The following is a 26,391-nucleotide window of genomic DNA, read 5'->3' as shown; positions in this document are numbered from 1 at the left end:
GCAAATGAACAAAGGCAGCTTTGCAGCACATTTAGGATTTTGCCAATGCTCAATTCATCTGACTACAAAACTGAGAAAGGACAATGGTCCAGAAAAAGTTACAGATCCCATGCATTTCCCAGTCTCCATACTGGGATCCTCCAGGGAGCACTTAGCCACCCACAGAGCTTTGACATCAGCTTGAATTCAGTATTTTCTCCCAGTCTGCTTTCTCCCAGCCCTTTAGATGCAACAATCCAGTAGCTCGTGGATAACAGGTATGTCAATCTTCCTATAAAAGTTCTGTTTCCTTTTGCCTCCAGAGGAAAACAGAGAACTCTCTGAAATAGCTACTTAGAGCACTCAACCAGAATAACTCCTCTCCATCCCCGTACGAAAGGATAAACATGTTCTGCCTTAATACATTTGGAGTTAATTTCCTGAATAAAAGGTTCAGCTGTGCCCATGAAACCTGATGTCTCAGGTCAGTAGTTTAAAACACACCTAGAGCAAGGAGGGGATGGCCAGCACTAAGTTTATAGTTGTTTCTGTGCTCTCTCACAATACCTGCAAACTCCTACCACATTTTAGTTCATGCCTCCTTTTCATTTTTGTTGCAGACTCAGAGCTGTACTTTCTTTTGGGCAGTTAAAATAACCTGTCTAGGGGAAAGCTTTAAAATTAACTGTCATCATTTGGTAAACAGATTTAGACAGTTACCCCCTCTAGAGATTTTTCTCATAAGCCTGGCAATATCAGGGGCTTTTGCATGCAGCCTCAGCTCCATAAGTCATAGGATAATGTAAAAATAATTCTAATTTTTCTTTTTGGATTTCTGTTGTTTATGTAAATGAACATGCCAACTCCTTACCAGTACAGAACAAAAATGAATGTGCAGTGCTTAAAACAGATAAATGTCTAAAATATCAAATAACTTAGAAAACATTTTGGCTGAATGCTCAATGCCAATAATACTGGATTCACCCCCATAAGCTTTTATCTCCCACTCCTCTTCACAGCACCGTTTCTTCCCACTATTCCCTTAAAGATAGAGGAAAACTGCAGCATGGCCCAGAGCCAGACACCCAGCTACACAGTTCACTGAGGCAACCCATCCTCCCCATTTATTCTCAGCTCTGTCCACTCCCATGCTGGGCTCTGAGCTGAAAAAAGTAGGCAGAAAGAGGAGGACAACGAAGAAAGAGGCAGCCACAAAAAGCATCCCATTGCAGGTGCTGTTCAGGTGCTTGGTCCAAGGCTGTGCAGTGGCAGTCTCAGCTCTTCTCTGTTTTGGTCTAATGGGACATGCCAACAGGGGCATGCCACACAGGGAGGAAGCAGACAGCAGGATGCTCCTCCTCTTCTTCCAATCTCAGGAAGAGGTTATACTTTTCAGTCCCACCAAACAGTAACAGCAGACAATTCTGCAACTTTTCCTAGTGCAGCCAGACCCGAGTTAGACATTTCTTGCAGCCACACCTAGCTCTGCTCCAACGTAATTCTGACAGAGGTGGCTGGTTCAGCCTCAAATTCTAAAAGACAAGGCTGGGTCACCCTCAAATGACCATACACATGTAACCAAGGCGAGTCCATCCCTAGATGTAAAACTCAGAGCCAAAGTTTCTATGCAGTGCATGACTTCGCATCCTACAGCGAGATAAACCAATGTTCTGTGACAAAAAGCCCTGGGATCTTTCACGCATTATCCAATTAATCTCATCTACCTAATTAGATGGGATTTAAGACCATGAATGATCATCACCATTTATATTCACAGTGTGTTCTAAATACACTTTATTTTTTTTTCCCCCTAACTATTCCGCTTTTGCTGTACCGAAGATACAAGTAAAGGTGAGAAAGTAGTAGCCAAAAGGAATCCCTCATTGTGCTGCACAGGGCTTGCAACAGGATGAGTTTTTCCACCAAATTAGCCGGGTGTTTTTGCTAAAACCATCGCTTGCGAATCATTATGGATGTTAACTGGTCATTGCAAATTCCAGGGTTAACACCTCATTTAATGAACAAGGTTGTTCGAGCCTCTGAAAATTATTCCTTCTGGCTGCCTGAACTCCTGGGGAGACAGCTAATGCTTCAGTTCATATTCTGACATTTTCCACACAACCATAAAGGCTACAGAGATGTGTATTTGTGTGTGGGCAGGTGAATAAAAATGCATATAAAATGAGAAAGAGAGATCAAGCTCACGCACAGATTCAGGAGCACAAGCTTGATGGCAAGTGATGAATGCACAGGACCTTGGCTATGAAGCAAATGCTGTACCTGAAGTAATGCATTTCATGTCAGACCTTCTCCCCAAAATGTATCACTTGGGCATGAACTTTTAGAAGTCTCTGCCACAGGCACAACTGCCCGAATTCCAGCCAGTGTGACATCAGCATCCCCAGCTTAACAGCAAGAGAAGCTCCACTGCCAGCGTAGCTAATGCAATAACCTTAGGATTTGCCTTCCGTAAGCAGGACATTGGCTGATTTCTCACCTCATCCAGACTTGTGGCACTGCCTCATGACTTCTCCTCTTGCCATACTGAAAAATGTTTTCCTGCCATTGTTTTTCCTCCTTCCTTAGGGTATTTTACTCCTCTGTGTATAATTCACTTCTTCGGAAAGCCAGCTCCCTTCCAACACTTTTTAGAAAAGGTCACCATTTGGAGAACAGCAAGCTTCAAATAATGAATCATGAGCTTACAGGTAGATTGAAACCCCAAAAGGAATGAATAGGCCAGGCAATGGAAACAGCATCAAACAGAGCTCATCAGCAAATTCCTAACCTGCTCTAGTCACAGGAGTGCATTCCCCCTCCTCAGAAAGAGGATTGCTCCAGCTATTAACACACTACGAGCCATATGGCGTTGTGAAAAAAATAGTTAAATTCCCAGCTGTTTTTCTACCACGTTGCTAAAGATTACTTTAAAAATGCATCTCAGGACCTGGTGGATATTCCAAAGGAAACTGGTTCTATCTGCTGGACTGGAGGCCTTCAAGCCTGCATTTTGTTTGTACCTCACCTGTGAATACAAATCTAGTAGTTGAACATCATCATGCGCATCTCAGAGCACCAGACACTGGGATACTACGGCCAGCAAGGAACTCTAAGCAGTTCTAAAGCAGGAGGAAGCCATGGTTAGTTGTACATGTTCATCACACCACAAGCACCATACATTGTGGATAGACTGCTGGTTCCTAGTCCTCCTACACAACAGCAAGGAGGGATGCCATCCTGGAGTACAGAAAGGATCTCTGCTCATGCAAGAATCCACAAGAGACCATTTAGATGCCATTGCATTATTGCTGAGTGTCTATAGCACCACTTGGCACCTTGAAAGCTCGAGCTTTTAACATGTGTGACCATCTCATGAACAAAACCAGAAGTATGTACAAAGTAATGCAGCCAAATCACACTACAAACCTAATGAGTGTCAAAGTGATATGTCAAGGAGAAGTGTGTAGCCTTACGTGCAGGTAGTGGTAGAGAAGATTAAAAGATTTGTTCCCTTGAGTGCACTCTTTTCTGTTCTCTTCCCCTAGATCTCAGATTGACCTTTGCAATTCAAGCCACGCCATGGTCATTAAAATAATAAAGTACATTTTATTACTTCCATTCCTACCTGTAAAAAACTCAGTGTGAACTCCTGAATGTCCATTTCTCCTTAATGTCGCATATCTTACTGGATTTCTCAGCACTCTCTTCCTGATACGTGAGGCTGACTAACCTCGTCCTCTCTCCTGCAAGCAAACAGTAGCCTGAAGGAAGTTAATATACCTGTCAGCCACTGCTGTGATGAATGATATGTTAATGATGTGCATGGAGCTAAATAATTCACTGTCTTAACAATAAGGTGACTCAGTTCTTGCACTTTTTTTTTTTTTTTTTAATTTTCATGGAAGGAACTTACTGTTCCTGAACAGTTCCTGCTCTTGTCTAGGTCAAGAGTGAGTTTGTGCGCCTGGCAAATAGGTGGAAGTAGAAGACCATAGGTGTCCCCAGCAGACATTTTGAGTGCAAAGGGAGCTAGGAAAATGCAAAACCTGATCACAAGGCGGTCAGGTTAGGCATCTTAAATGTTTTACTTCAAGAATGACAGTATTGGGATTATTTCTTTTACACATGTAAATGCAACTAGCTACCAGAGCTCTGTGCCAGCCACTCTTCTAGAGTTTGCTGACCTGAAGGAACAAACCATCGGGAACTCCATGTCTTTGGTTAGGCAGAAAGTGGTCTACTTCTTTCTTTCTCCTCTAAGAAAGAAGTGGCATCTTCTACCTAGCCACAAATAAGGCATGCGTGCTCTTCCCATTCCCAGCTTGGGAAAAACAAAAGGGGGTTATTAATACCACAAAGCCAAAGCAAGAACTGGTCTGAATCTGCACTGTTTGCAAGCATCAAGAGACGTGAAAAATTAACATCCTTTAAAACTGGGTCACACATTGCTCTGCCACAATGAAAATTAGCCCATCAGTCCACAAGACACACAATGCTCATGAGGTCGGAAGTTATTTTCTCCTGCTCCAAGGGAGAATTAGGGCCTTGGTTCTGCTGCGATGACAGCTATAAAGTCCTCTCCAGCATGGTTTTAATACACGGACTATTACACCATAGGGCTAATGCTTGTTTACATTTTTGCCTTCCAGTGACCAGAGTAAAGCAAATCTGGTGCCCAGGGAACAGCATTACTGATTCGATGTGGCAGTGGGTCAGCAGAAGGGAGACAGAACAGCACTGAAAATTATTCTCTTTAGATGTCCCCTTGCAAAAACAGACACCCACAGCCTGCAGTAAGCATTCTTTTAAGCTTGCTTTTTTTTTTTTTTTTTTTTGGTCCACAAAGTCAGCTTTGCCCCATTCACTGGAACCAAAAAAAAAAAAAAAAAACTGTCAGAAGATGCCAGCTACTCTGAGAACTTCAGCATGGTCTTTAGATGCCTTTGCCCTTCCAGTTCCCATAAGAAAGCTGAGTATCATAGCCCCTGGAAAGTCTAACAACACTGTCCAACTCTGTGACCGGTGTCCCTATCCTCAAAATGGGAAGTTTCCCTGAATCTAACCGAAATGCAAACAACTAATCTCCAGTTTTTCCAGGCTCCTCAGACCTCATGGGATGGTTATTCAGCAGTGGTGGTGCATAATAGTCACTGCTTTCCAACCGAGAGGTGGCTGTTTCCTCAGCTGGGCAGGAAAAGCTGTTATCCCTCACAGCACACAAGGAACACAAACTCAGCCACATCAGATACAGGCTCCAAAAAGGTCAAAGTAAACTACTGGATGATAATAATTACTTCATTAATTATTAAGTGATAACAATCACATTTGGGATGAGCCAAAGGAATACTTCAAACACCATCGATGCATCAGGCACAAGGAGAGGGGATTATACAAAGCAGACAAAATGCAGACCTAAGTTTACTTATCCCAGCCTAAACTCCTCTCTTGGCTCTGAGGAAAAACAAAAAATGCTGGCAGGCAAAGTCCAAGACCATGCTGAAGTGTGTGGGGTTGAAAGTAGGAAAATACTTAAAATATTATTTTTTTAAATGTGTTTTAAAATTTTTTTTAAATTGTGTTTTAAAAACCCTGCAGTTATTTCAGCTGACTGAGAAATGCTTGCTGTCTGACAGCATAGATTTGAGCATTTCATGAGCTTCCATAATCATATCTGGACTCCTCTTTTATATTAATCCATTTGTTCCCAAGTGCTTGAAGTATCCTGGAGGAGTAGGATCACTTCAGTTCCTCACTGGTAGGAAAAGCAGTGATGATCAGAGACCACAGGACAGAGCCTGGAACTACTACCCACCCTCAGGTCTGTAAATACCAAGCCCCTTTTGAACACCTCCCCTGAAGTCACATAGGAAGTTTCTAGCCAAACCAGGACCTTCACCTACGTCTTCTGATAACAGGAGAGCTCAGGAACAGTGCTCAAGTACACTTGCCAGGTTTTAGACCATCTGAATTTCACCCCATCCCTCAGCCATCGAGTCCGTCATCTTCCCAGGCACTGAGAGTCCCATTGCAGCTGATCCTACTGACTTGTTGGTGCCAGCCACCAGCAGACCGGGACAAGCCTCCTGACTAAGGTGGGAGGAGCATTTCTGTGCCATGACATGGCAATATTTTAATTATCTTTTATTATTATTATTAAACGGGGAAATATTTTCTGGCATGAACCCTCTTAGAGTCCAGAATCCAGCTCGGCAAGCTGCCAAGTAGTTGCTGAGCATTTCCCAGCTCTCTGAGGAATGAGACCAGCACTTGTGGACTCCTTCCCTAGGAACTTCACCCATCACCAACCCTCAGCTCGCAGGGATCTGGTGCCACACCACAAACACAGCCTCAAGCTCTCCCGTAGCTGAGTAAGCACCTCCTACCACCCACAGCTCACTTGTCCAGCAGCAGTACATCTTCATTTTGCATTTTAATATCGTATAATCCAAAGAATAACAGCCTCTGAAAACACAGGACAGTTCAAAATGTAAGACCTGCAAACCTCAGCTGCTCTCAGTTTCCAGCACCAGCTTTAATTGAGTGCAGTAAGCCATCCCTTGGAGAACCTAATGCAAGGACAAATATTTGCTGCTATTGGCAGTTCAGTTCAACCTGCAACATTTTTGCTGAGGAGTAGAAGATCTAGAAAGATAGTTACAAGGGGTGCACAGAAGTTTTAATTGTCTTTCAGTTCCCTATTGGATATTAAGTTTAAAGATTCGCAGTATCTAGGCCACTTTATTTCTTCCAAGTGCTGGATTTGGCTAAACCAAGCGCAGACAGAGGCTGCACAACGCAGCAAGAGGGGGTGGAGGAAAGTGGTTTAGAGCAATTGGTTCCCCTTGTGTGATCAGAGCCGAGCAGCTCAGCGCAAGGGGACAGATGCTGGACTGTAACATTGCAAGTAATTACCCGCACAGAAAGCGCTTCACATCCCAAACAGGATGAAGCCTATGGGTTGTTAGGTCTTTTGTAAGAACATTGCCAAACTCCGTTCCCAGAAGATTTTACCACCTGAAGTATGGTGGATATCATCTCTGTGTTACAGGTGCAGAATTAAGCTGCAGGGAGAGACCAAGGGCTGTCTGCAAAGGGAAATGGATCAGTGCAAGGGACGTATTCTTAACCAGGTGTAACGACATCCCACAGACACAAGCTTATTCTGAAACTGTTGTGCCCCAAAAAAATAATACAGCTTCTTTGCACAACTGAGCAACTATTCTGGGACCTGAGAAACCAGCTTCACGCAGCTCCAACTCCTATGCAAGCATATAGCAGCCATGGAAATTAAGCTGGCATCAGGCACCTAACTCCCCTTGAGGATTTGAGCCTAGTGTCCTGCACTGTGGCACAAAGGAAGTCTTGGCAAAGCCAGGATTTAAAGGAAAATCTTCTTTATCTCCCCTTAATGAAATCAGTCTTGCAACCCAATAAAAAGTTGATCCCTCCTCTTTATCGCTTGTACTGCAGTTCATTTCCAAATCACAGCACTCAGACTGAACAGCAGCCACCATCTCTAGCAATCTTTAGCAGGCAAGCACGTCCTTCTGATACCTGGTGCGAGTATCATACTCCTGAAGCACCCTGCAACCCAGACTTCACCACCTTCAGCCACCTCACACTGACCCGTTCTCTGGGCAATCAAACTCTACTCAAACTCATCCACTAACAGGTAAGATCAGGAATATTCACTTGTCTGTGGCCAGTGGTTTCTGTCGCATGCAATCAGCCACTTTTGCTCACACAATGCAGCACTCGTACACATGTGCAACGCCCAGCTGCACGTGGTGCTAGGGCAATCCGGTCTGAGTGAGGGTCCTGGCAGAAATCCAACCCTCTACTCCAACCCCCACTTGGATGCCATCGCCTCCCACACCAGTGAAAGATGACCCCATTAAATCAATGGCAGGTGCATTCAGAACAAGCTCAGGTTTCAAAAAAAACGAGCTGGTTAATTTTACTGTCACTAACTGTAGAGGTAAAAGATAAAAGTAATCAAATCTCACGCTTCAGAATGCATGTTAACAGCCTGAAGAGTCAGAAAGATACCTACATCTTTGCCTCTGGTTATCACTTAAGAACTAGCATAGAGGATTATACGACTTAAACATAACACCCATTTATTGCTCAGTGCCACAGGCAGGGTACCGTATTTAACAGGTAAAATAAACTAATGCAGCTGAATCTCTGCTGCAAGTTAACATCAACTTTTACTTCCCACTCTCCCCATCCTTCTCTGTAAGATGACTGCATTCTGGGGAAGGTCAAGTTTTGTTTTCTTAGCAGCTCTCCAACAAACTCACGCAGAAATACCTAAGGGCACTTCAAACACGCTTTGATAATTTTTGTTTTAATTGGGCCAGCTATCTACTATCAACATTAACACTGAGAGAATATTGAAAACTACAGCTAAAACACTGATTAGCTGCTGTTCGGGTCCTTAATTCCCTAGAAATAGCCAATAGAGCAGGCATTTCCTCCGCTCGCAGCCTCCCTGCTGTGCCCCAATGCAACAGAAGAGCCAGGCAAAGGGAAATTAAGCAATTAATTGGTTCCTTAAAGAAAGAAAGAAAAAAAAAAGTAAATCATTTAGTACATCGGAAAATTAATAGCAGTAGCAAGAGACGGGCACATGGGAAGAAGTATCCTCTCCCTCCTGAAGCTGTCTGTTGCCCTCTGCTGTTCTCTAGGTCAGCTCCCTACGCAGCTCTGCCAATGCTCTTCACTCTAAATCCATCCTCGCCCATTGGCAGGCTTGAGCCCCGCAGCAGTGCAGCCAAGACTGTACAGGTCGCCCTCCCACGCACCTGGAGGAAAAGATACAAGCTGGCACATTTTCTTTTTTTGTCACCAAGCCGTTGGTCACCTGTGAACAACCTGTCCTGCCTTGCAAGGCTGACAGGGATTGTTAGTTTGTGGAGTGCTTGCACACTGCTGCAAGGGAGCAAAGCAACCACTGCTAATGTCATGGGCACAAATACGAGATTCTGACAGCTCAGACAACAACCAGATAGATGCGTTATCAGCTGGTTCCCCCCTTTTGGGGGGGACACTATGCTGCCCTGGTATTGTGTTAATTATACCACCCAACATATGCTATTTTGAAGAATCTGCTTCAAATCACAGAAAGAGCAGAGGACAGGTGGCAGCACAGCTAAGAGGACGAGCCCAATGATGCTCCACCAGCATCAAGCTTAAAACTGTAACCAAGGTAAAATGCTCAGTACCCAATCCCTAGGAATCAGACATCATGACGGTGTCTTCATGCACAGGGCCAGAGAAGCACTGACGCCGTTTGCCTTGAAGCACAGACACACACCAGTCAAAGCACATCTCTAGCATTCTTTTAGATTCATCCGACAGCGTTTGGGGAAAATTAAGCATACCTCAAGTGATGAACTCCTCAAATGCTCTTTCCTATAGCTTTCAGATCACATAATCTGGTAGTTTGTCCCATTCCTGATCTTTACTGATCTGCACACATACCAGTAAGAAACAACCTTTCTGTCACAGCCTCCTTGTCTTTAATATAGTGATCATGACACATACCAGCTGGTTTTGGACACCCATAGAGAGATAGAAAACATAAGGCAGGAACCAGGCTGTAGTGTTTTTTTGTTGTTGTTGTTTTGTTTTGTTTTTTTACTGCTGCTACTGTAGTAATAGAGATGTTAGTAGATATTTTCAAGCAAATCGTGACATGAAAATGAGGACAATAATGAATTGCTCACAGCACTTATTTCTGGAGAGGAGCTTCCTGTTCCAGCTCAGCCTGACCCCACGCAAGGTACAAAATGTGACTGTTGCCAGTCAAATGGGGATATCCATTCCTGACCCCACTGGTACACAGGAAGGGCGAACACCCACGGTGAAGTCCACAAAGGGCTGTGCAACCACAAAGCTAGAACAACGCTCACAGCACCAGGCTGCAGCCAGGAAACAAGCAAAAGCCTTCCCCAGCCGCAGCGTGCAGAGGCTTCCTGATCAACAAGCCCTGGATTTGTGTAGCGTTCTCTCAAGGGTGACAGGCTGCCCACACTATCCCCCTTCCACGGTGACTATGTTGCTGGGGGATATCGGTGCCACACGGTTCATTTCCCTGCTAATAACATGAGAAAAACTTTGGAAAGGTGAGGAGGCGGAGGGAACACCGTAGTCCAACCAGCCGTCATGACCGACTACAAAGGACAGCAGTGAGATTGCTCCCACTTGATTAAAATTCACCTGACCCGGTTTGCTTGCTGGTATTAAAACCACCCTACTCCCAGCAACACACGACCTGCTCCCTTCTCCCATCTCCACCACGCACACTGAGCTAGTATCTGAGCAGAAATCGCCACGTGTTCACACATCAGACGCTGCTGCAAGCCGGCGATAATGCACAGCACTCCCAACTCTGCAAAGAAAACAGACATTGAAACTTTTCTTAGAAGACATCAGAGAATAGATGTGAATTAAGATTATTTCCATTGCTTAACAATGACTAATCCATCTTGTCCCCCAGGAACATATTTAGATGAATACAAAAAGGGATGGAAGGAGGGGATGATGAGTATTCAGTAGAAATTTAAGCTCATCAGCCACAAAGAGTGTTCACTGAGCCTTCTCGGAGCAATTACCTTTTGGTGATAAGGAAACAGATAGAAATCAGCAATAGGAAAGCTCTCACAACTACCAGCAGTACTGTTTGGCCCTTTGTGCACAGACCAAAATTGAACTGATTATGAGGATCAGGCACAAAAAAAAAGGTGGGTTTTGGTTTTACTGGAAGGACCAGCTTCTTGTTCTAGAAAAGCATGCAAGTGGCACATCTCAGGATGGGTCAGGAGTGTGCCTTAGGGTCCAGCTCTCCTGTCACCCTCCTGTGGTAACAGCTCTCGAAAGCAAGGCACTAAAGTATATCCGCACCTCTAAATTCCGCATTTACAAGAGCCAGAGAACCCAGCAGCTCCACTGAAAGCCTTCTTTGTGCTGCTTAACCAGCGCACACAGGCACCTTTCAGGTGCTGGACAAGCTCCCCTATCCACCGCGTCACCAGTGTCCCCCTTTAGCCTGGTAGGTGCCTGACTGTGTAATGCCAGCAAAAGCTGTAGACCATGAGTGATAAAGGAAGCGACCTTCACCATTCCTTTCCACCTATTCCCCAGCAGTGTGTGAGAGGGCAGAAAGTAGGGCTCTTTTTTTCCTCTCTCACCTTCAGTGTTGATATCAACATTAATAAGCAGAAATATTTTGTTGAGGTGGCAAACTGGAGAACAAAACACATACATCAAATGATTGCCATCATGTCAAAAGTTATCTACGTATTTAAACGATCACACATCATAGGAATAAAACTCTGGTGCCAGAAGCACAATTCCTAACCCAGCTCTGGTACCAGCAAACAAAGCATTGTACTGTTTCTTTGTTACAGGAATGGAACCAACCCCAAAATTAGGGAAACCAAGCAGATCTCAAAGTTAGGAGGTATTCATCTCGCCTAAGTTACACCACCTCTTCTATCCCTTCTCTAAACGACACCAAATTCCAGACTCCAAAAAAAAAAAAAAAAAAAAGCCAAAATCCTGACTGTATGAACAACACCACTGATGAACTAGTCTGCATGCACATCGGCAAGAGAAACAGCAAGTTTCTTTCTAGCAGGTTCAAAAGACTCATGCAGTCAGGTCCACTGAGATCCCAGTCCTGAAATCCTGTACTGATGGCAGCTAGAAAGCTCCTGCAGCAACAGCTTTTAAACCCCTTTAGTTCTGGGGAAAGACAAAAAAAAAAAAAAAAAAAAAAAAAAAAAAGCTGAAGTTAACATTCAACTTCCATTACAAAAATATTTTCTATTAAGTTCTAATAGCCTATTAAAATTTTTGCTTTTGAGAAGAGAAAGAAAGCAAAAGTATTTCCCAATACCTTTATACTCCACTTGCTTTTTAAATGGATTTATTTTCCAAATGCTTCTCAGAAATGGAATCTATTTTCAAAACTGAAACTGCCTTCACAAAACATTTGCATTTTGGTAAAAACATATTTTTCCTCCCAGTTCTTTCACCCCAAATAGAAATACTTCAATCCAACTTTCTGGTTGGAGTTTGGTAAGATAGAGATGGAAGAGCATCAGTTGCCATTTAGAAGCCACCTTCTCTGACACATATTATTCATGATACTGGTTTCTCTGCTTCAGCTTCTGTCTGCTGCAAATATTCCTTAGATTTTTTTCTCCTCTCTTCCATCCTGACACTCAAGGAACCTTTGTGAGGCCAGGCTTCCTGAGCAGGGTACAGCAATCACACTGAGCTGCTGAGATCCCCTCGGTGCCGAGCGGAGCGGCCTTTCCAAGCGGGATTGTTGATGCTCTGCAAATGTCACCTCCAGCGCTGCGCGGCACGGGATGGAGCAGGCAGGGACAACGCAGCGTTACTAGAGAGCACACACACGAGGAAAAAAATCAATCACGTCCTGCGAAGATTAATAAAGGAGGTGGGATTATGAAATGCTGAAAGCTGAAGTGCCGACAATATCTGCAAGCCTCTGCAACTGCAGTCAACAAACATTTCCTTGGCATGTCCCTCAGCAGCAGCCCAGCTTCTGATGCCAGTCACTGTCTCTGCTCTTTTCTCCTATATAGTAAAATACACAAACCACACAACAAAAGGTAGGAAAGCTTCCTAAACTGTTTTACCACCTCTTGTATTAATTCTGTTCTCACTCCACCCTCAGTTCTGCCACCAAACATTAAAGTTTTGTGTCCGCTGGTCTCCTTTTACCCCACCAGAGCACAGGAAGAGATGGTTGAACACTTGGATAACGTTACTAATGCCAAAAGAGAGCGGTACCACAGGCTGCACAGTCAGCTTTGTCTCTGTGGATGTGGCACTGTCAAACCGGAACAACCTGGCATTAAATTCTCCAGATTAACTGCCCAGTAACGATGGTGCAAGAACACATATGTAAGAAAATGCAGGTATCACTAGTAAGTGCATGTACTCTGGTAGAGAGCACAGCTTCCTAAACACAGCAAACTCATTGGCTTTTAAGTAACCCATATACAATGCCAGTATCTATGCAACCAGACTTGTAGCCATTTCAGTCACAGCTGGGTGCTAATGCTGATTAAACACTAGGCCATTGGTGATTAAATTAACTCAGGAGCCTGCAGCAGAACTCTGGGGCTGATGTGCATCTCCCAGGTATCCCCTAGACCAGACCCCTCTCCTGCAGGCCAAAAATCGAACAGGTTGCTGTGGGACCCCAGCCCGAGTCAGGGTAGAGTCCCAGCGACATCACCAAGGTTTGCATTGTGCATTGCACCTCCTGCAGGCAGAGATCAAGTCTCAGGCTGTTAGCTGGCTACCTCCATAGCTAAAGGTTTTTGTAAACAAAACAAAAAAAAAACACAGTTGCCCACTTCAAAGACTGCTTCAGATGACCAGTGCTACAGATATTCACTGTTTTGATGACACGACAGGCTAATATCCATCAGGGAGCCAGCTGCTTCTCTGGACAGGGAATCTCAGCCCACAGAAGGAGCCTGCTCACACACAGAATTGGCCACCCGGCACCCTGTGGCTGGAGCCACCCACCTCCTGGGACCTCACACCCACTCCTAACTCCAGCTCCCAGACCAAGTGCTGGCATGTTTCTAGTCACCTAGAGAACAAACAGCAGCAAGGATCTGCAAGTCTCCAGGGTTTTCGTGCTTCCCAGCTATCATCAGCAGTGACAAAAAGCCACAAGGCACTCTTTGGCTTACTTGCCACTGACAGTGCCCTTGTCACAGTGCCAAGATGCCAGCTCCACATGCAAACACCACGTCCCACCTCCCCTGGTGGGGCTTGCACATGGGAAGACCCCCAAGAATTCACTGCTCCAGCCTGGGGCACAAATCTCCCTCCTCCATCAGCAGGAGCAGCAGAACCCACGGCGCTTAGAGGGGCACAATGCACCCACAGCAGAGCAGCACCATCTCACAAACCTGCTCCTCACATTTAACCAGTCGGTTACAGTGGACTAGGAACAGCAAGATCTTGAATTAATGCCAAGGGCCAATTAAGCAAGGTCTGGAACAGAGAAAGGCCTGAAGGGAAAACAGCAGGGAGCTAGACAAACTTTGTTCTCTTTTGAGCTACTGGAAACCCCTGTAAGAGGGAAGCCTGGCCCTTAGAGAAGAAATGGGCACACAGCATCTGTGGAACAATCTGGGCACTCCTCCTGCTTACACATCTATGGGATTATACTGAAAGGCAGAGTTTCCCCCTTGGGTACGCCCAATTGTAAAAGCTCTGCTCCTGTAATGTCCATTTTCTTCTGCTCATTTACAAATAAAACCACACACCCCAGTCTTAGCTGTGGTCCTGCTGGAAACTGAGGAGGAAAGAGCTACAAGGGAAATATTTTCCTTCAAAACCTAATTTTGCCTTCAAACAAGGGAGAATCACCATAGATGAGCGAGGATAGAGATTTAGGGCAAGTCTGCTCCATACAAAGGAACTGAATCCTATATGTGGAAATTACTTTTCTTTTTCCTTTCCCTCTCTAATGGAGATAAAAAGAAAACTTGTTTATCACTCCAAAAAAAGGTCAGCATTAGCCCTTTAGGCAAAGCTGCAGGTACTATTTCCATACACTTCGTGTACCCTGAACTCCAGCTCTAGAAGCTTTCAACCTTTTGTATGAGAGCAAAGACAAGCCATGAATATTTCATGTGTTGCCTTCGCTTACTTGCGAGTTCCTTGGAAACTATTAAAGTGTAAGCGTAATAATGTCATCATTTACTTGTCATCTTCCACCTGCTCTTTGCAAAGGGAAGAGGAAGCGAATATCCAGGCGCCCTTCCAAAGTCAGTGAAAACACCGTGCCCTGCTCCTTCAGAGGGAGACTGAACGTTCTTCAGCAGAGAGGTGGGGTCATAATACAAAATGCCCTGGATCACCTTCTCAATGTCCAAGGAAGTTTTTCCAATTACCTTTCTTCTGGAGGGAAGAGTTTTATACGATCAGCAAGCAAAACTATTTCAAGCTTCATCACCATCTCCTGAAACAAGCACATTCCAGCACATTTCCAGCAGCACCATTCACCCCTGAACACCCTCAGAGAAGTTAAAGCTAACACACAGAATTAGCTGAAAGCACAACTTACATCTTGTGCAGGTTACAACACAGCCTGCTCTGAACTGAAGTTGGTTGCTCACACGAGTTGCACACGCCGGCAGTAGTCAATCAGGTGAAAAACTCTTGCCATTTAAATCCAGATTAGAAAAATACGGTGCCGAAAAACCTTGAAAAAAGCATCCCACAATTTTTGGCTGGGAACACATGAAATGCACGACATCCTGCGTGCCAAAGTCCTCCAACAGCCTCAGCAGCTATCCCTCACTAAGAAAATGCTCCATTTCCTTCATAGCACCCTGAGACAGCCACCACACATCCCCATTGCTCTGCACAGGAACCTTTTCCCATCTGATCTTCAGTTCAGTGTGAACAGGCTTGCACGAACACTTAACACCAGTGAGGATACCTCCTTAACCCGTGCTTCCCACAGAAGTTTAGCCCTTTCTGGGCATCATTTTGCCCCAGCACAGAGCAGACCTCGTGAACTTCCCTGCTTGCACGCTTGGGTTCCAACAATCTGTTCTTAACAAGAGGGAAAACCATCTCTCTGAACGCTGTCATGGCTTGACAGCTCAACTTCAGGTGCCTCAGCTGCTTCAGCAATAAATTAAATACAACCCCATCTAAGAAAATGTGATAAAGAACTAATATAACTTGTAAGTTTAAATGTCTCCCTGTAAGCCAGACAACAGTATCAATATTCAGCAAGAAGAATTCAATAGAAGGAAGGTTCAGATGCACTCAAGAGATTTGTCCCAATAGTCAGACTTCTTGGAGAGCAAATGATTACAGTGACTTTCCACCTATAGTTTGAGGCAAGGGAAATCTCTTTTAAATAAATCAGTGATTTAAAGCAAAAGTCTGCCTTGTGGACCCGTCCCTCCCACCCTTTCCAGACATTCCTCAAAGTAAAAACACAAGTGGGGAGGAAAAAAAAAATATTTTGAAACAAAAAATATCCAAAATGTTTAAAATATGCATGTATATTTATATGTAATGCACATACTGCCCTTTGCTAATACAGCTGTGTGAGCAACCCCAGAAAAACAGACTGGGGAATTGCCCCAGCTGAAAAAGCAGCCCTGTTCAGGGACATCAGCCCTGCTTACCTTAGGACCACCCAGGGACCTGTGTGGGAACTAGGCAGAGGATGCACTGGGGATTGCAGGCAAGCAGCCTGGAGATGGGGGAAGAATGTGAGCTGGAAGAACTGGGAGCTCTAAGGATCAGCCAGCCTCGTGGCTGGGGGCTGCCCCAGAAAGGCACACAAACCTGCCTCCTCACATTAGAGTGCTGCTGCCACGTTACAACATCACAAACACATTTAAAGCATCATGCTCCTGGAGCTGTACCAACCTAGGATAAAGAAGAAACTTCCCTGCAGCGTGCGTTATTGCGCAGGAGCCAAATATTTCTCTGAAGCACCTGGTATTTATCGCAAGGCATGGCGCTGCACGCTTCATTCTCCTGGTCCCCCACCACAGTCCCTGTCCCAGCATTTTACACGCTGAACCATGCATCACTAGAAGGTGACAGGAGATGCTCTTATAAGCATTAGCAGAGCCCAGCTCTCCCTCCAGGAGAGGGCACCCACAGTATGTCCTCACGAGCCAGGAAAACGCATTCTCCCATCCGCACCTGCAATAAAGGGCTCAGCAAGAGAAGCGTACCTGGGCGACAGCGCGGCTGATGATAGATGACCCGAGCAGAATCCATCTTCTTCCTACAGCTATATTAGCTCTGCAGAGCTCGTAGGAGCAAATAGCACATTTTCACAGAAAAGGAAAGAGACTCAAGGGCACAACTGGGAAAGTGGCTATTGAATACGAGGATGCTGTGGGCACTGAAACATTCTATTGGAGACAAGTCATGCTAAATGTAGATCTAAAGCAAAATTCAACATATTCCAGTGGAAAAGGCATCTGGGAACCAGGATACTTGGATTTAATACCCTCCTGTCCCGCCACTGACCTTGAAGAAGTCAATTCACTTTCCTATGAATTTATTACCCTTCCCTAGACTGTGCTTTTTTTTTTTTTTTTTTTTTTTTTTTTTTAAGATTCTTAACACTATCCAAGTCACAGGTCTTATGAACAGGAAGGAAGACCAAAAAGCAATTCAACAATTCAGTTTACCCTGCTCCGTTCACTTTTCTCCTACTTTTTTGTCACTCCAGAACCAGGGTGCTGAATTAGCCATAAGTCTTCAGACGGGTCCCAAATGGCAATTCCCACATCCAGCTCTGGTCAGTCACAGCACTGCAAATGGGTCTCCTGGCATGACAAGCAGCAAAACGTGGAAGAAACTCTTATAACCTGGCCCAGCATTCCTAAACAAAACACACATCCCACTGTCTGGTCCTCTCCCAAGAAGGGGAGAAAGCAGCATGTTCTCTCCGGTTCATTTCTCTTAAACAGCCTGATGTTTAGGCTAGGTTGGCCAGCAAGGTACATCAGGCAGTTCATCTAATTGGAATTAACCCAGCTACAGTACTGCACAGAGCCACCTTCACACGAGTGGCTAATTAGAGTTTAATGAAGTTTCAAAAGACCTACGCCTTTGCGCCTATCAATTAGGAGCTGGGATTGTTACCTGCCACCATTATTCAGTTAGATGCTCTTACAAGGTGGCTTCAATCTCACCACTGCCTGCTAAAGAACGATCAATTTGCATCAGTGCCCCTGTTACAAAGAAAGTGCTGTGACATCCAGATGGTGTCACCATGACCCTGTCCCTCCTCTGCCCTCCACAACGTGGACTGTTGGAGATCATTTGCAACAAGTCTTAGTGTTATGCTGTGGATGTCTTTCCCTCTTTTCCAAAGAAACCCAATGACTAACAAATCTGAAGTAAAACCAGTAAGACCAGCACTGGTGTCAGCTTCTCCAGCTGTGCCTTGTCTGCGTGACCAACACCAGGCCTAGAGAAGCAATTCATCATTGTTAGAGGGCTACTCAGTGCTGACCCTAGGATTTTTCTTTCCCTCGTTGAACATATTTGCAGTTGATTCTGGTCTTATCTCCCTTGCTTTTGAATGCTTCTGGCTATTGGGATTAAAATATTCCAATCCATGCCTCGTTTGCTCACCCTGGCAGCTCCCAGCACCCAGAGGGACAGCAGCACCTGCTCGCACTGTCACAGATACAGAGGGAACAGCAGGACCCCTTCCTGCTGTTCCCACCACAAAGCCCCATCCTCACCCACACTGAGGATTTATATTTTGGTGGAAATAATTAGCTTTGCTAAAACCCAGCAAACAAGCTTTCAGAAAAGCAATGAGAACAGGTTTTTGGTTTTGTTTTGTTTTTTAAGCTGATTCATTTCCATTCAGTCCTATTACAGGAGTTGCAGGAGTAGAGAAGGCAAAGATGCAGGTTATGATTGCTCCATTTACATTTCTATAACTCTCACTCAGCTCTCATTACCAGAAAGAACCCAGCAGCTAGCTGACAATATGGACTGATGCTTTCAATAACCGGTGAAAATCCCAAAGCAAGGGCGGGTCTGCATTTTTAACTTCTCTTCACTGCATATCGCTTGCTTATTTAGATTTTATCAGGCTTTGTTTGTTAAATACACAGTTTCAGATCACATAACAGCCTCTTTTCCCCTTTTGCCTGTAGTCCAGCTCATTAAAGATATAGAGGACTTGATGCCCTGAAGTTTTCCAGGATCCAAGAGTTTCATTTTGAAAAGAAAATATTATTTTTTCTTACTTTTCTTTTCATCCTACAGTTAGTCACATTTTATTTGCTATGCAGTCACCTCAGAGGTAGAACAATGAAGTGGTTAAATTGCCGACAGAAATCACACATGAGACATGACAAAAAGGTGAAGAAGGGGGAAAAAATAAAGAAAAATCCCTGTTGCCTTTTGTGAAATAGAATAGGACAAAAAATTGGTAGGGAAAGAAGTGTAATCCACAAACCTCTAGGGGTATATTGCAAAGAGCAGGAAAGAAATTAAAAGCAATAAATAAATAGTTGACAACGTCCATTTTAAACCATAAAAACAGTCTTCATATGTCCAATATGAACATTAACTACTGCTGTGTTATCTGGATGACCATAAAAACAGCCAGCCTGTGTGAAACTGGAGCTCACATCATTAGGCTTCCACCCCATGCCCTGCAAAAACGTCCATTCGCGTGCTCCAGTGGCCGTGGAGGAGCCTGGCAGAAGCAGATCACAGGCTCGTATTTTCAGGCTCCCTACTGGTCAATTACCATGCAACACGCTGTTATTATTTTTGAAGATTAAAACTAAAAGTCAAAAGCTACTCTTCAGCAGTGGAGTGCGTCATCAGGCAGATAAAGCACACACCTGACCATAAGTTGATGAATGTTGTTCTTGAGAGCAGAGAGCTCCTGCCTCACCCTGGCGTCCCGCATTTCCAGCTGTGTGTAGCCCAGCGATGGATGCTTCTTGGGGCTGCAGCCAGAGCTTCCACTCTCTGCTGGGCAGCTCTCCCAGCCAAGCTGAAGGACACCTTTTGCTGCAGACCCCTCTGTTTTGCTCCCTGTCGAGCCATCAGAAGACTGCTGGGCTCAAGACATCACGGACTCGCTGCATGACACATAGCATGTGCGTTTGGGGCCGTCACTCTCCCACTCGTTGGGTGACCCCTTCTTTGGGATGCTCACTGTGGGTGTTAACATCATGGTTATCTTCCCAGAAAAGTGCCAAACCCAGGCTAACACACGAACAGCAGGTCCTTTCTGTCTTCTACATAAGAAGCCTTACAGGCTGTGGACAATACGGGTCCACAATTTATTACATTAAAGGTTTATAACCAGAAAGTCCCCAAAAAGCAAGCGGATTTACCACTGCTTAACGATGAGTTGTAGGCAGTATCCCCTGTAGGCTAAGAAAAATCAGTTCTAGGGTCTTGGATTGAGCAACCTCCTCCATTTCCCCTGGAAGCTCAACAGGCCAAGCAAGCCCCAGCATGAAGGAAGCTGTTCTGTTGGGATACTAACGGTAAATGATGGATAACAAGCAGATTAAAAGGATTTAGAGAAAGCACTGCTTTTCAACAACATCATGCATGTTATTATCAAACGGATTTCCCGCACATTGGCTTTTCCCACGTGAGCTATTAGTAGCTGAGGTCTGGAAGGCCGGTCGTCACCGGCAAATTCAGTGTAATTCCAAAATTACAAGTCATTAAGTTCAGAAAGTCACAATGTCAGCCAACAAGCTATTTACACTGTTCTGGCAACAAAACACTTCCCCAACAACGTGCCTCTAGCAAAACCAAGGATCTCACAGTGTATGCAACCGAAATAGAGATGCTGTCACAGGACAGCAGCCTCTGATGAAGCCACACACTGACACTGCTTTTAGTCTACAAACAAAACCTAACCAAGCTGCTGGAGATGCAGAGAGCTGTGATGTCCTCTTTCCATCACCCTTCATGCAGTTAGGCAGGAAAAACAAACAAACAAATAAAAAACACACACACACGAGTACGTGTCTAGCTTAAAAAAAAATGCACAGAGATTGGTAGGGCCTTTATGGAGGGAAGGGGCCGAGTGAGGACAGGCTTAGCCATTACAGAGGATGTGGTAACATCATCTCAAAGGATACAGCAGAGAAACTCCACGTCAGGCTTCCTTCTGGCCACTCCATGCCCGGGCACAGCACTTTGCAGAGAGATAAGCTCATGTACCAGGAGCGCCAGCAGATTAAGGGGTATCTGCACCCAAAAAGGGTGCACTCTCTCTACAACTCCAGCTATGGCTGCTCAACAACAGCATCAGCAGAGCTGGGCAGCTACCAGCTCCTCCTTCCAGAGCTAGGTCTGCACAGAACTCGAATGCCCAGAAACACAGTCAGCCTTCAAAGAAAACAGGAGAGCTTCACAGAGAGAAGGAAGAGCAAAGCTCCAGGAGCTAAATACAAGGATCCACAGCTAGACTACGATCCTACTTTTGCACAGTGGACAATCAAGGCTCTCTAACGTCCAGTCTCTTTAATCTCTAATTACTATAGTTTTTTATTTCTGGACCAAAGCCTCATCTACTTATAGATGTATGCTTATATAACCACACTGAAATGGTGTTGAGCTGTACTGGGGTGTTTATTATTAACCAGGTGGACTAGAACAACCTCCTCTTCAAATGCAGTTTACCAGGATGCGGATGCATCAGCAGCACTGAGTTATGTAGGCAGCACGGGCTGGCAGGGAGGAGGAGGGATGCAGTGAGTCACCCCCAGCACCTGTAGGAGGCAAGTTTCTGCTAGACCCCTACACCACATCAGCTTTTTATTTTTCCTTTGCTTAATCCCTCGGGTTAACCAATGCCAGACAGCCTACTGAGGGATGGAGCAACCCCTTTGGACACTTGCAGAAGACATAGTTACATCCCACTCCAAGCAGATTGCCAGGAACAGAAAACAAGCTCGGGACTCCTGGTCCTTCCCCAGCCTGCTCACATCTGTGGTGGGCTCACGTCTCTCTTTTCCTGGACCAGCACCCACTGGGGGAACACCGGTCTGATGAGAGTGAAGGAGGTTCCTACCAGAAGCAGCACACAAAGTCTAGGTAAGGAGCAACTAGAGAGGAACAGTCACCTCCAGCCAACACCTCTGCTAGTCACAGTTTAAGCTTCAGACAGACTTTTCAGCCTCCTCTTGCCCTGCTACATGAGATCACGCCACAGTGGCTGTGTATACAAGGACAAACCCCAGTTCTGCACATGATCAGTGGAGGGCATCATCCCTTGGGGCTTTTCTGAACACAAGGTCCTGCTGTGTGGGACGGCCCCAGCTGCCTCTGCCCAACCCCGCACAGACTGCACAGAGCCAGGGCTACAGAGGCTGCTCGGACAGGTGGCATCACAGAGCAGGGGAGAAGTTTCTGCACTGCAAACATTTTAGATTCAGGCCTAAAGCCTTAATCAGGCAGAGAAGAGGTGGTAAAGGAGAAGTCACCTGAGTGAGCCAGAGGAGAGTGGTAAGCTCTGTATATGACCTAGACTGGACATTAGGAAAAAATTCTTTGCTGTGAGGGTGGTCAAACACCTGAACAGGCTTCCTAGAGGGCTTGTTGATGCCCCAAGCATCAGTGGTCAAGAAGCATTTGGGTAATGCCCTTAGTAGCACGCCTCAACTTTTGGTTAGTCCTGATGTGCACAGGCAGTTCCTTCAGTCCCTGCCAACTGAACTACTCTACAACCCTCATCAGGAAGCACCACCCAAACATGTCCCTTCGTGACCTCCCTCCCCGCCCCCCAAAATCAACAAGCAACATTTTGATTGTCTCATTTTAAAGTTGGACTTCTTAAACAAACTATAACAAAGCTTACGTGAGGCTAATCACTCCCTGATTCCTCTGGCATTCATTGTAATAGCACTAATTACAACAAACACATTTAAAATTAATGTGCATGTCATATGCATATATCAATTGCATTCTAATTTACCATTGATTAACGTCCACAGGCTGAACGTGCTTTAAATAATAAAAGCCTCTGACTTTGCTTAACCCTCCTCTGCCAGCCAGGCTGCTCCCAGATCCAGGGAGAGGCCACGATGGGCAAGGTGGAGGGGACAACTTGCAAGCCACCAGCAGCAAGTTACAGGTCCCTGCAAGCTCTGAGCCTGGGACACATGGTAAGGATGGATCTCGTGTCCACACCAAAGCGTCTCCAGTGCCTGTCACGTTTGAAATGGGTTTGCTCTCATGATTTCAGATCACTTCACCACTATGCTATTTTAGATTTGCTTACAAGCATGCAGGATTTAATTTTCACTAACTTTGTTTTTGGAAGTAGCTGTTAATGCCCAACTCCCAGGACACTGCTGCCTGCAAGCATCCATCGGCACGACTCTGCCAGCCAGGGCCATGATGAGAAACCCCAGGAGCGGCAAAAACTTTCAGCAAGGCCAGAGGCCAAGTTGCATTTCCACCAATACCAGATGCAGACAGCATCGAGCATGTTGGCTAAAGCCTGTTGGGTCTCTAACTGCTTGGGTAGGAGCAACCTGTCCCACGCTCAGCTGACACATCAGTTAAGCAGATCTTTGTTACCATTTTACACTCACTGAGTAAGGGGTTACTGAGAGAAGAGTTTGAACAATTCTTTGAGCCACTTGTCCTGCCCCCTGGCAGAGGACACACTCATTACAGCAGAAATCCAGACTGTGCCAGGGCCACCCAGACCCACCCATAAACTGAAGCCTGCTTGACATTAAGATGTCAGGCCAGGAAGCACCACCAGTGTTAGATTTACAGCTGATAGCATACATACAACACCTTTCAGAGCATATCATCAGCCTAAACGAAGCGAAGAACAACAGAGGATGACACATGCTTCTGCCCTCTCTGCTACATACAGCCCCACTCTACAGCACAATACAGACATTATTGGAGAACGGTTGTTTACAGATAGATCAAAACTCTGCTCAAGGACCCCAAACCTAACACTGAGACTTGTTCAGACACCAAACCAATGTCAATGATCTATAGAAAGTTAATGAGCATGTCAAATGCTTGTATGAAGGAGCTCGTGAGTCATTCATGGACAAAAAAAAAATGAGTCACAGATAATTCTGAAGAATGAATAAACCTGAGGAAAATCCCAAATTGCCAATGAACAATATGCAAGTAGAAAAATTTTCAATTTACAAAATAAGTTAATTGCTATGAATTAGTCAGATGGCTCCAGCCACATCAACATACCTATTGTGGGCTGCTGTTGTAGTCTGTATGTCACAGCTTAGCAATCTGAATCTCTGCTAAAGGTGTCTCTAACTGTAATGAGAGTTACTGCAATGTATAACAACACACTCCGGAGGTACAGCCCAGGAGAAGATTAGTGCCACAACAATAAAGGTTCTGTAGCTTCTCTTGTGGAGGAGATTTCCTGGGCACTCTTATCTCACAGACTCACTGAAGTCCCACAGGGGAGACCTTGCACTAATCCACACCCCTCCCAGGGCTCCACACCAGATGAAAACCAGAACTGCTGAGCCCTGAGTTTCCATCCACAAACTCACAACTAGAGAGAGAAGACAGAAAAGGCTGAGGCACTTGTCAGCCCAGAAAGCACTATCCCCCCTTCCTTCATCCCTGAGGATGTTGAAATACCCCAGGCCCTCCTGATAATCAGGAGAGATCACTCAATACCTTCCCACAGCAAAAATAGAAATAAACATCAGTTCCCCTGCACCCTTCAGAAAATCCTTTGCCCATACACATTGTTCATTTACCTGGTCACACCACTGGCCATATCCTAAGCCCTCACCCCTCTGTTTGTCCCACCCCAGGCAAGCACCCAGATGATCCCAGTAATACAACCAAAGGCAGAGGATTCTGCAGCCCTCTCATATTAAAATCTGTAGCTGTAAAGGGCAGGAACCTCCTAAGCCAGCTTTGCCACTACAAGCATGAAATTTGCCCCAAATCTTCTTGGGGGAAAAAAAAATAAAATAAAATAAAATAAAATAAAATAAAACAAGCCCATTTCATGAAATATTGTTACGACAGGTATTGTTCTCAGCTGAACAAAATTTAGCTCGGCAGCTGAATGTACCTCTGCTACCTTTATTTTCCTGCACTGTTTTTGCCAACCTTAGAACATATTTTCTAAATAATTTCTTAGAGCCACCAACCACTGACCCCATTACCACCAAGCATGTTATCTGTCTCAGGATAAAGAACATGAGTTTTGACTACCTGCTGTCATATCAGAGCCAGGGGAATATCTCCTACCTGCAGAATGAAAGTAAAAGCAAGCCTCTCAAGTAATCCCTCTCTGCATGCCATCGCTGACGCCCATCTCCCCATGAGACTCACCCATTAATCTATTATCAGACCCTGTATTTATAACCAGCCTTTAAATCCAAAATTAATATCACGCCAGCCAGCTAAAGGCTCCCATGATTCACAGGCAGGAAACATGATCAGCATTCAGTATTTTACATCTGCTAACAGACCAGCTAATGCATAAAGCCAAATGGATCAGTTCTCACAGTTCTGCTTGAAATGTAAAACATTTAATTACTCTGGAAGGGACTTTATAGCTATCAACACACAGGAGGGAAGAGTTAATACCTTTTTGCACCAGATGCTCAAACTCTCCCACCTGATGGCCACACAGCTCCAAAAGGACTCAGTTTTGAGTCCAGCTGAAATATTCATCCTGTCCCCCTCCTGCCCAAGCAAGGTATGGAAGTAGATCCTAGTGAGGTTGGGAAAGCTGAAAAAAAGATACCTGGAAAGCCAAGGAAAACCAGTGGAAACTCACTAGCCCCATCACACACAAAGTAGAAGTAGATCCACAATCAGCAAGCACTCTTCTAAGCACAAAGTAACACACACAAGTCAGAAGAGCCAACCTGCGCTTAACCAGCTCAGAGTCAGCCTGGAGGTGAAGCACAGCTGCTAAATTGTTACCCTTAAACAAACTCCCAAGCTCTCCACTACTTTTTCTTACAGTGTGCTGAGTAACAACAGCTGGGTTACAAAAAACACCCACCCAGTCCCACCCAGAGATGCCAACTGCTGGCCCAGGGGTGTAGGAACAGGCTGAGTCCAACACCAGAACCTCTGCTGGCAGCAGCTGGTTGGGGTCAGATGGAAACACTGCTTAGCCAAAGCGTTTAACTGCCCCATTAGAGAAATGTTCTTTCCGTGGAGTTTTCTGCTAAATTGTTCATAATGTTCGTGAATGAGCAATTCTGCAAGGTGGTAAAGGCTAATACTGTTGTGCTACTGCCACATAACAAGCAGGACTAAAATCCAGCCCATAATAAGAAAACTCACAGACAAACAATGGATTTGTATAACCTGAGTTTTGCTAAAGCTCCATAAATAGATGGCTTCAAATCCCTGCCAAATATAATGGAGTGACAATGGGACAGCATTATTCATTCTGCTTTTAGGTCCTTTGCTGTAATGCTTTAAGAATACATTTGTCCAAACCTAAGATGTTTTATGCAAGGATTTTTTAAAAGGGACAACACAACGTACTGCCAGACAAGCTGTTGGAAGGACTAAGGTTACAGAAAGCTCAAGTGATCAATAACTGTGATGAGTTATAAAGCACATAGAGCACTTAGAAACACTTCAGTACCTAAATATTAGAACTTGTCAATAATTTTCCTTCCAAACATCTTTCTAATAGCATATGCCTTTGACCAAAGGCAAACATTTATCTGCCTTTTTGATCCAAACACTTCTGTCCTTTATCCAGCTGGGGAGAAACCACTTCAGTTTGTTATGGCTGGAGCAAAAAAAAAAAAAAAAAAAAAAAAAAAAAAAAAAAAAGAGAAAGAAAGAAAGAAAAAAAAACAGCATTTTAAG

At 44.8% G+C, this 26,391-nt stretch overlaps 1 protein-coding gene across 4 annotated transcripts in view; it reads right to left on the bottom strand.

Annotated features, from left to right (window-relative positions):
* SORCS3 (sortilin related VPS10 domain containing receptor 3) overlaps positions 1 to 26,391 on the bottom strand; it is a 281,108-nt gene that overhangs the window by 222,517 nt on the left and 32,200 nt on the right. Inside the window, exons 2-3 of one of the 4 annotated variants that reach the window (XM_038181613.2) lie at positions 11,175 to 11,228; positions 10,289 to 10,375 (exon numbers count right to left, since the gene is read on the bottom strand). The exons of the other annotated variants lie outside the window; for them this stretch is intronic. The gene's annotated coding sequence lies outside the window, so the exon portion shown is untranslated. The remainder of the gene's footprint in view (positions 1 to 10,288; positions 10,376 to 11,174; positions 11,229 to 26,391) is intronic. 4 annotated transcript variants of the gene reach the window in all.

The sequence above is a fragment of the Anas platyrhynchos genome, chromosome 6 (assembly GCF_047663525.1).
Source record: "Anas platyrhynchos isolate ZD024472 breed Pekin duck chromosome 6, IASCAAS_PekinDuck_T2T, whole genome shotgun sequence".
NCBI classification, from domain to species: domain Eukaryota; kingdom Metazoa; phylum Chordata; class Aves; order Anseriformes; family Anatidae; genus Anas; species Anas platyrhynchos.
This window is presented reverse-complemented; position numbering and strand designations above follow the sequence as displayed.